This window comes from Gobio gobio (assembly GCF_949357685.1).
Source record: "Gobio gobio genome assembly, chromosome: 16".
NCBI lineage: Eukaryota > Metazoa > Chordata > Actinopteri > Cypriniformes > Gobionidae > Gobio > Gobio gobio.
In genome coordinates, this window is record NC_137109.1 from 47,877,594 (window position 1) to 47,887,379 (window position 9,786).

The following is a 9,786-nucleotide window of genomic DNA, read 5'->3' on the forward strand; positions in this document are numbered from 1 at the left end:
GAGTGTGTGTGTCCAGAAATTGGATGATAGTTCCTTACGACTGCTATAACACAATATTTTGCAGTCCAGCGATTCTTTATGGTAGTAAATAAATACATAGATCCGCTGAGTATAGTTTATTTATTTTCTCATTAAAACCAAAGATGTTAATCAGTAATTGTATATCAAGAACAGGGACACATTAGGGTATATTTCGTGAATGAAGTCTCCGCAACAGCAATCGATTGCTCGAGCCACCGATACTGAAAACAGCAGCCACGAGCTCCGCATGATTTCACAAACACATTCCAGCGCCAGATCGCCTTATTTAACTTTACTAATCAACTAAAGTTGCTTAATTTGTATTAGATACAACAACTCAAGCTGCAAGAAAAGCCGCTCTCTCACTGCTGCTGATATTCCGACGTGAATGTAGGCTACAGATTCTACACAACAAGCTGCTTCTTCTTCGGCTGTTGTCTTGATTACACCAACATGCCCGAGGACACTGCCTACTAGCGTCTGCATGTGGAATTGCACATTGACGCAGACAACAGCGCAGAAGTATAAATGCTCACGACGGCGTCGGCTACGCGCGTAGCCTACGGCGTACACTCGACGCAGAAGTATAAATTGGCCTTTACACACACTATATAGCCAAAAGTTTTGGGACGCATGCCTTTACATGCACAGGAACTTTAATGACATCTCATTCTTAGGATTTAATATAGAGTTGGCCCACCCTCAACTCTAGACAACTCTTTGTGCACTGGTCAGTCATGCTGGGACAGGAAGGGGCCGTCCCCAAACTGTTCCCACAAAGTTGGGAGCATGAAATTGTCCAAAATGTCTTGGTATGCTGAAGCATTTAAGCCCACTGGCAACTATAGTTGCCGCAGTGTATCGTTGTCATTTTCCTTTTGTAAGTATTTTTCTAGATAGTATCCATTTTTTATATCTCAATGACACGCAAGAAAACAACCAAATAAAGGATTTCAAGAGAAAAAAAGAAGATATTAACTTCCTTCCTGTCACATGAAACTGCCAACTTCCTACCCTTACTTCCAGGAAGTATAATGAAGTCAAACCCTCCCATTGAAAGGTTATTTTCATGTTACTAATTTCATTATCCCACCTAAAACATTACTTAACCCTTTAACTGACATCTCTGTACAGTAGACCTTAATTCGATAGGGAAAAATATCATATTTTATGATATTATGTCTTGTAAGGGCCAAAATATTGAGGAGCCTTCGACAAGTTGTGTTTCATTCTAATCGGTCAAGGACCCTAATTCTTTTTATGACTATAGCTTATGATTCTATTATAATGTGGAAATTCAGACAAGTAATGAGTTTACATTTACATTATTATATGAAATCACCAGTCAGCCATTGAATACTATGGGACTATTTATTTATGTTATATAGATGTAATTTTTTCGTCATTATATTAATTTATTTTCATTTAACTTTTTGATACACAATGTCCTGTTAGTAACTTTGTTCTGCACTATGTTCCACCACTTTAAGACAAATGTATTTGTTGTTTGTTGTATTTTCATATTCAACAGATTATAAGATGCCGCTTTTTTGAGTTTGCATCGAATGTTCTTCAACTTTTATACATAATAAATGTGTTTGTGAATACAGATTGATCTGTTGAAAGCAGTTATTTTGAGTTAGATGCCAAATGTTCTCCTCCCAGTCAAATTTGACATTGAAGGAGTGCATACAACATATTTGACACATTCAAATACAATTTTCAAGAAAAAAAAACTAAAACCTGGGGAAAATAAATGCAGAACATGTTCACATACACTATTAACATGACTATATGCATATAACCATTCAGATAAATGTGGGCACAAATGGGTTAAGAGTTCCTTTCACTGGAACTAAAGGGCCAAACCCAACCCCTGAAAAACAACCCCACACCATAACCCCCCTCCACCAAACTTTACACTTGGCACAATGCAGTCAGGCAAGTACCGTTCTCCTGGAAACCACCAAACCCAGACTCGTCCATGGGATTGGCAGACAGAGAAGTGTGATTGGTCACTCCAGAGAACACGTCTCCACTGCTCTAGAGTCCAGTGGCGGCGCGCTTTACCCCACTGCATCCCACGCTTCGCATTGCACTTGGTGATGTAAGGCTTGGATGAGCTGCTCGGCCATGGAAACCCATTCCATGCAGCTCTACACACTGTTCTTGAACTCATCTTAAGGCAACACAAAGTTTGGAGGTCTGTAGCTATTGACTCTGCAGAAAGTTGGCGACTTCTGTGACCCTCAGCATGCGCTGACCCCGCTCTGTGATTTTACATGGCCTACCACTTCGTGGCTGAGTTGCTGTTGTTCCCAATTGCTTCCACTTTGTTATAACACCACTAACAGATGAGCATGGAATATGTAGTAATGAGGAAATTTCCCGAATGGACTTATTGCACAGGTGGCAACCGATCACGCTTAAGTTCACTAAACTCCTGAGAGCGACCCATTATTTCAGAAATGTTTGTATGTGGCCATAAAGTGATTGGAACACCTGAACTCAATGAGTTGGAGCTGTGTCCCAATACTTACATTATGCGTAATTACATGCAACTAACCTTCAAACAAACCAAACCCTAATCCTAACCCTACAGTCAGTACATGTAGTTAATCTATATTACTCAGTACTTTAATTTATAAGTACATTGTAACAATGACACCTTGAAAAAAAGTGTAACCAAAAGTTGTTATGAGAATTAAAGTCATGTATTGAAATAGCATAAAACCTCACCCATATTCAAACATGCTGGGAGGGATTGAGGGAAGAGTCAGATATTAATGTGATATTTGTGTTCAGTTATGTGTCTATATTCATCCCAGAACAATCACTGAGCCAATGTGACCGGGTGACTGTGACCAAAGGAATTTGGAAGAGGTGGCATTTATTTATAATCTCTCTTTTTTCCAATATCAAACATCCTATTTAGATTTATGAGAAGTTGTTCTATTAATAGACGTGCTTGTGTACATATATTCTGTAAAGTCAACATTAAAGATAGTAACCGCTTGGCAGCAGGAATGTCGAGGTTTGAGCTAAAACTGACATCAGAGAGATTTTAGGATTTGCTGTTGTTGTTTTTTGCGGAAAGTAATGTGTGCTCACTCATGTTTCATGGCCAAATATTTCAGGTGTAAGGGTGAAAACTTGGATCACTTCTAGATTTGATGCCTTTTCTGTCCCATTTAGCACACCCAAATAGTTTTTTTAATCAGTTCAATTCAATTACATTTTATATATTTTTTGCACATGGGTGCTCAGTTCCCAATACAGATTTATGTTTTTGTTTTACAGTTTTTGTACTGCATTACACCAACAAAATGGCTTTAGATGAAATATCTTATGCTTGTTTCATTCCTGTCGTTTCCCCAGTTTCTAAGGATTCTTATTTTGAAGTGTATTCTTTTTTCCACTTAATTATGACACAAGTGCAAATTCTTATTAAGTCACCATGAATCAAATGCGCCGCGACGGCCGACTTTACGCTTCAAAACTGCTCTTCAGATCCCATGGGTGACGTCACGGACACTACGTCCATATTTTTTTACAGTCTATGGACACAACTGATTGGTTACTTCTGTATCAGAAGCCGATGAGCTTGCTGCTTAACCTCCAAATACTACCAAATACTAGCACTCCACCTGTATAGATCTGCTATGGGTAATTCAGGTATGATATTTGTGGCGAGGTGGACGAGCGAGATCGGTGTGCGTGATTGAGAATTAGCGCACACCGGTCTCGCTCGCTCCTCCCATGTCTCTCGCTCATCCACCTCGTCACAATATTGTACAGCAGAAGCATGTCTTGCTTGCTCACAGCAGCATATTTTCTATATATTGGCAGTAGCAAGTCCTGCAGCCACTTATTCAGATGTTTTTGTCCTTAGATTCATCACCATGTGTATTTAAAGGATTAGTTCACTTTTAAATAAACTTTTGCTGACAATTTACTCACCCCCATGTCATCCAAGATGTCCATGTCTTTCTTTCTGTATTCGAAAATAAATTAAGGTTTTAGATGAAAATAGTCCAGGGTTTTTCTCCATATAATAGACTTCAATGGGCTCCAAACGGTTCAAGGTCCAAATGACAGTTTCAGTGCAGCTTCAAAGAGCTTTAAACGATACCAGACGATGAATAAGTGTCTTATCTAGCGAAACGATCAGTTTCTGCGAGAAACCGAGCAGTATTTATGCTATTATTTTACCTCATTATCAGACGAACGTGATCATCTCTGAGCTCAGTCATAACTTCCGCTAAGTGAGGTCAAAATACGAGCATGGTCATAGATGTATACGTAGATACCTCATTAGCGCTTGTACAAATCCATAGAATTAAGCATCTACGATTGATACATCTATGATCACGCTCATATTTTGACCTCACTTAGCGGAAGTAATGGCGGAGCTCAGAGACGATCACGTTCGTCTGAAAAGAGGTAAAATAATAGTCAACCTTATTTATATAGCGCTTTTAACAATGCAGATTGTTTCAAAGCAGCTTTACAGTGTTAAACAGGAAAATAATGCAACATAATTTTATTCAGCCGTACAGCCATTCTGGAGAAAACGGTGATGTCATCAGTTCATTTCAATTATCATACAGTGACAGTGTGGTCTTTAGATCAGTAATTTAGTTTATATGGTTAATTAAGTTTAATAATTAGATTTATTTTGGATATTTAGTTGAAAAATTTAGAAAAGTTTAGTGTCCCCAACTGAGCAAGCAGAATAGCATAAATACTGCTCAGTTTCTCGCAGAAACTGATGGTTTGGTAAGATAAGACCCTTATTCATCATCTGGTATCGTTTAAAGCCCTTTGAGGCTGCACTGAAACTGTCAATTGGACCTTGAACCGTTTGGAGCCCATTGAAGTCTATTATATGGAGAAAAACCCTGGATGGTTTTCATCCAAAACCTTAATATCTTTTCGACTGCAGAAAGAAAGACATGGACATCTTGGATGACATGGGGGTGAGTAAATTGTCAGCAAAAGTTTATTTAAAAGTGACCTTAGTATGGAATATGCAACAAAGTGACGCGTCAGCCAGAGGCAGAGGAGAAGAGGACACCGCTGACCCTCGCCCCGGAAGAGGAGCCTCACAGTGAGTGTTACCAGGGGTGTGAGCCCACGACACCAGAGGCTGAGGGTAAACTGGAGGAAATAGAGATGGATCCCCCCCCCGCCCCCCCCCCCCCCCCTCCGCTTCCATCCATTCCATACACCTTGGCTCCTCCCTCGGCTGTAGGCAATGTGCCATTCTGGGTCTTTGTTGTCGGCCGTCCACAATCATCGCCGCCGGGGTCTCGTCGCCCTCCCATCACCTTCCCTTCAACGCCTCCTAAACCTCCTCCTTTCTCTACTGCAATGACAGCAGCAGCAGCAATAACAGCAGCAGCAGCAGCAACAATAACAGCAGCAGCAGCAACAATAACAGCAGCAGCAGCAGCAATAACAGCAGCAGCAGCAACAATAACAGCAGCAGCAGCAACAATAACAGTAGCAGCAGCAACAATAACAGCAGCAGCAGCAGCAGCAACAATAACAGCAGCAGCAGCAGCAATAACAGCAGCAGCAGCAACAATAACAGCAGCAGCAGCAATAACAGCAGCAGCAGCAGCAATAACAGCAGCAGCAGCAATAACAGCAGCAGCAGCAACAATAACAGCAGCAGCAACAATAACAGCAGCAGCAGCAGCAATAACAGCAGCAGCAGCAGCAATAACAGCAGCAGCAGCAACAATAACAGCAGCAGCAGCAACAATAACAGCAGCAGCAACAATAACAGCAGCAGCAGCAATAACAGCAGCAGCAGCAGCAATAACAGCAGCAGCAGCAACAATAACAGCAGCAGCAACAATAACAGCAGCAGCAGCAGCAATAACAGCAGCAGCAGCAACAATAACAGCAGCAGCAGCAGCAATAACAGCAGCAGCAGCAACAATAACAGCAGCAGCAACAATAACAGCAGCAGCAGCAGCAATAACAGCAGCAGCAGCAGCAATAACAGCAGCAGCAGCAGCAATAACAGCAGCAGCAGCAGCAATAACAGCAGCAGCAGCAGCAATAACAGCAGCAGCAGCAGCAGCAATAACAGCAGCAGCAGCAGCAGCAATAACAGCAGCAGCAGCAGCAATAACAGCAGCAGCAGCAGCAGCAATAACAGCAGCAGCAGCAGCAATAACAGCAGCAGCAATAACAGCAGCAGCAGCAGCAACAATAACAGCAGCAGCAACAATAACAGCAGCAGCAGCAACAATAACAGCAGCAGCAATAACAGCAGCAGCAGCAGCAACAATAACAGCAGCAGCAGCAGCAATAACAGCAGCAGCAGCAACAATAACAGCAGCAGCAGCAATAACCGCAGCAGCAGCAGCAATAAGAGCAGCAGCAATAACAGCAGCAGCAGCAATAACCGCAGCAGCAGCAGCAATAAGAGCAGCAGCAATAACAGCAGCAGCAGCAGCAGCAATAACAGCAGCAGCAGCAACAATAACAGCAGCAGCAACAATAACAGCAGCAGCAGCAGCAATAACAATAACAGCAGCAGCAACAATAACAGCAGCAGCAACAATAACAGCAGCAGCAGCAGCAGCAATAACAGCAGCAACAATAACAGCAGCAGCAGCAACAATAACAGCAGCAGCAGCAGCAATAACAGCAGCAGCAGCAACAATAACAGCAGCAGCAGCAACAATAACAGTAGCAGCAGCAACAATAACAGCAGCAGCAGCAGCAACAATAACAGCAGCAGCAGCAGCAATAACAGCAGCAGCAGCAACAATAACAGCAGCAGCAGCAATAACAGCAGCAGCAGCAGCAATAACAGCAGCAGCAGCAATAACAGCAGCAGCAGCAACAATAACAGCAGCAGCAGCAGCAACAATAACAGCAGCAGCAGCAGCAATAACAGCAGCAGCAGCAACAATAACAGCAGCAGCAGCAATAACAGCAGCAGCAATAACAGCAGCAGCAGCAGCAGCAATAACAGCAGCAGCAGCAACAATAACAGCAGCAGCAGCAGCAATAACAGCAGCAGCAGCAACAATAACAGCAGCAGCAGCAGCAGCAGCAATAAGAGCAGCAGCAATAACCGCAGCAGCAGCAGCAATAAGAGCAGCAGCAATAACAGCAGCAGCAGCAGCAGCAATAACAGCAGCAGCAACAATAACAGCAGCAGCAATAACAATAACAGCAGCAGCAACAATAACAGCAGCAGCAACAATAACAGCAGCAGCAGCAGCAACAATAACAGTAGCAGCAGCAACAATAACAGCAGCAGCAGCAGCAACAATAACAGCAGCAGCAGCAGCAATAACAGCAGCAGCAATAACAGCAGCAGCAGCAGCAACAATAACAGCAGCAGCAACAATAACAGCAGCAGCAGCAGCAATAACAGCAGCAGCAGCAACAATAACAGCAGCAGCAACAATAACAGCAGCAGCAGCAGCAATAACAGCAGCAGCAACAATAACAGCAGCAGCAACAATAACAGCAGCAGCAGCAGCAACAATAACAGCAGCAGCAACAATAACAGCAGCAGCAGCAGCAATAACAGCAGCAGCAATAACAGCAGCAGCAGCAGCAACAATAACAGCAGCAGCAATAACAGCAGCAACAATAACAGCAGCAGCAGCAGCAATAACAGCAGCAGCAATAACAGCAGCAGCAATAACAGCAGCAGCAGCAATGACAGCAGCAGCAATAACAGCAGCAGCAGCAATAACAGCAGCACAAAGTGACGCGTCAGCCAGAGGCAGAGGAGAAGAGGACACCGCTGACCCTCGCCCCGGAAGAGGAGCCTCACAGTGAGTGTTACCAGGGGTGTGAGCCCACGACACCAGAGGCTGAGGGTAAACTGGAGGAAATAGAGATGGTTCCCCCCCCCGCCCCCCCCCCCCTCCGCTTCCATCCATTCCATACACCTTGGCTCCTCCCTCGGCTGTAGGCAATGTGCCATTCTGGGTCTTTGTTGTCGGCCGTCCACAATCATCGCCGCCGGGGTCTCGTCGCCCTCCCATCACCTTCCCTTCAACGCCTCCTAAACCTCCTCCTTTCTCTACTGCAATGACAGCAGCAGCAGCAATAACAGCAGCAGCAGCAGCAACAATAACAGCAGCAGCAGCAACAATAACAGCAGCAGCAGCAGCAATAACAGCAGCAGCAGCAACAATAACAGCAGCAGCAGCAACAATAACAGCAGCAGCAGCAGCAATAACAGCAGCAGCAGCAACAATAACAGCAGCAGCAGCAATAACAGCAGCAGCAGCAGCAATAACAGCAGCAGCAGCAATAACAGCAGCAGCAGCAACAATAACAGCAGCAGCAACAATAACAGCAGCAGCAGCAGCAATAACAGCAGCAGCAGCAGCAATAACAGCAGCAGCAGCAACAATAACAGCAGCAGCAGCAACAATAACAGCAGCAGCAACAATAACAGCAGCAGCAGCAGCAATAACAGCAGCAGCAGCAGCAATAACAGCAGCAGCAGCAACAATAACAGCAGCAGCAACAATAACAGCAGCAGCAGCAGCAATAACAGCAGCAGCAGCAACAATAACAGCAGCAGCAGCAGCAATAACAGCAGCAGCAGCAACAATAACAGCAGCAGCAACAATAACAGCAGCAGCAGCAGCAATAACAGCAGCAGCAGCAGCAATAACAGCAGCAGCAGCAGCAATAACAGCAGCAGCAGCAGCAGCAATAACAGCAGCAGCAGCAGCAATAACAGCAGCAGCAGCAGCAATAACAGCAGCAGCAGCAGCAGCAATAACAGCAGCAGCAGCAGCAATAACAGCAGCAGCAGCAGCAGCAATAACAGCAGCAGCAGCAGCAATAACAGCAGCAGCAATAACAGCAGCAGCAACAATAACAGCAGCAGCAGCAACAATAACAGCAGCAGCAGCAACAATAACAGCAGCAGCAATAACAGCAGCAGCAACAATAACAGCAGCAGCAACAATAACAGCAGCAGCAGCAGCAATAACAGCAGCAGCAGCAACAATAACAGCAGCAGCAGCAATAACCGCAGCAGCAGCAGCAATAAGAGCAGCAGCAATAACAGCAGCAGCAGCAATAACCGCAGCAGCAGCAGCAATAAGAGCAGCAGCAATAACAGCAGCAGCAGCAGCAGCAATAACAGCAGCAGCAGCAACAATAACAGCAGCAGCAACAATAACAGCAGCAGCAGCAGCAATAACAATAACAGCAGCAGCAACAATAACAGCAGCAGCAACAATAACAGCAGCAGCAGCAGCAGCAATAACAGCAGCAACAATAACAGCAGCAGCAGCAACAATAACAGCAGCAGCAGCAGCAATAACAGCAGCAGCAGCAACAATAACAGCAGCAGCAGCAACAATAACAGTAGCAGCAGCAACAATAACAGCAGCAGCAGCAGCAACAATAACAGCAGCAGCAGCAGCAATAACAGCAGCAGCAGCAACAATAACAGCAGCAGCAGCAATAACAGCAGCAGCAGCAGCAATAACAGCAGCAGCAGCAATAACAGCAGCAGCAGCAACAATAACAGCAGCAGCAGCAGCAACAATAACAGCAGCAGCAGCAGCAATAACAGCAGCAGCAGCAACAATAACAGCAGCAGCAGCAATAACAGCAGCAGCAATAACAGCAGCAGCAGCAGCAATAACAGCAGCAGCAGCAACAATAACAGCAGCAGCAGCAGCAATAACAGCAGCAGCAGCAACAATAACAGCAGCAGCAGCAGCAGCAGCAATAAGAGCAGCAGCAATAACCGCA